Source organism: Mus pahari, chromosome 9 (genome assembly GCF_900095145.1).
Source record: "Mus pahari chromosome 9, PAHARI_EIJ_v1.1, whole genome shotgun sequence".
NCBI lineage: Eukaryota > Metazoa > Chordata > Mammalia > Rodentia > Muridae > Mus > Mus pahari.
This window is the reverse complement of record NC_034598.1, coordinates 655187-656318: the sequence shown is the minus strand read 5'-3', so window position 1 is coordinate 656318 and position 1132 is coordinate 655187.

Here is a 1132-nt window from a genome sequence, read left to right as displayed (position 1 = left end):
TTGTGTTTCCTTTTTAAGGACTTCTACCTGTTTAGCAGTGTTCTCCTGTATTTCTTTAAGTGAGTTATTAATGTCCTTCTTAAAATCCTCTATCAGCATCATGAGATATGATTTTAAATCCAATTCTTGCTTTTCGAGTGTGTTTGGGTATCCAGGACTGGCTAAGGTGGGAGTTCTGGATTCTGATGATGTTGGGCAGTTTTGGTTTCTGTTAGTAAGATTCTTATGTTTGCCTTTTGCCATCTGGTAGTCTTTGGTGTTAGTTGTTATAGTGGTCTCTGGCTGGAGCTTGTTCTTCCTGTGATTCTGTTAGCCTATGTCAGTAGTCCTGGGAGTCCAGCTCTTCCTGAGTCTCAGTGGTCTGAGTACTCTCTGCAGGCAAGCTCTCCTCTTTCAGGGAAGGTGCACTGAGGTCTGGGGTCCAGACCTGCCTCCTGGCTGAAGATGAAGGCCCGAAACTGGGTCTGTCCCAGAAGATATGTTTCTTCTGCATTCTGTGCACTCACCTGCACAGACTGGTCTCCAAGGGACCCTGGACCCAAGATGGCTCCCTCACCTGCTCTGGTGGTCAGAGCCCTCCCATGCAGCCACCTCTCCTCTGGCGGGGAAGGTGCCTGGATGTCTGGAGCCCAAAACAGTGTCTGTCCCAGAAGCTGTGTCACTTCTGCAGTCTACTAGCTCACATGCGCAGACTGGTCTCAGAGCAAACTGGGACACAAGATGGCTCCCTCACCTGCTCTGGCAGTCAGAGCCCTCCCAGGTGGCCCTCTCCTCTGGCAGGGAATGTGCCCAGATATCTGGAGCCTGAAACGGGGTCTGTCCCAGAAGCTGTGTTGTGCTACATTCTCCAGTAGTGACAAGCTCAACAGGCCCCCAAAGTCCTGGGCGGTGTCCCAAGACAAAAAGTTCACGGAAACTTAGTCTCCTGGAATCGTGGCATCCTGTATAATGAATGCTCCAATGACCTTGCTTTAGTTGGAAAACAGATCCATGTGCTTTCCCTTAATACATAGCCAAGTTAGANCCTAGNCNGTCAGTCCTTGAGCTGACCCTGGGTTTAGGTAGCTAAGTCACTGCCCTACACAGGAATTTACCATTCTCTAGGAAGAAGGAAGTTTGTGATCTAAAGAGG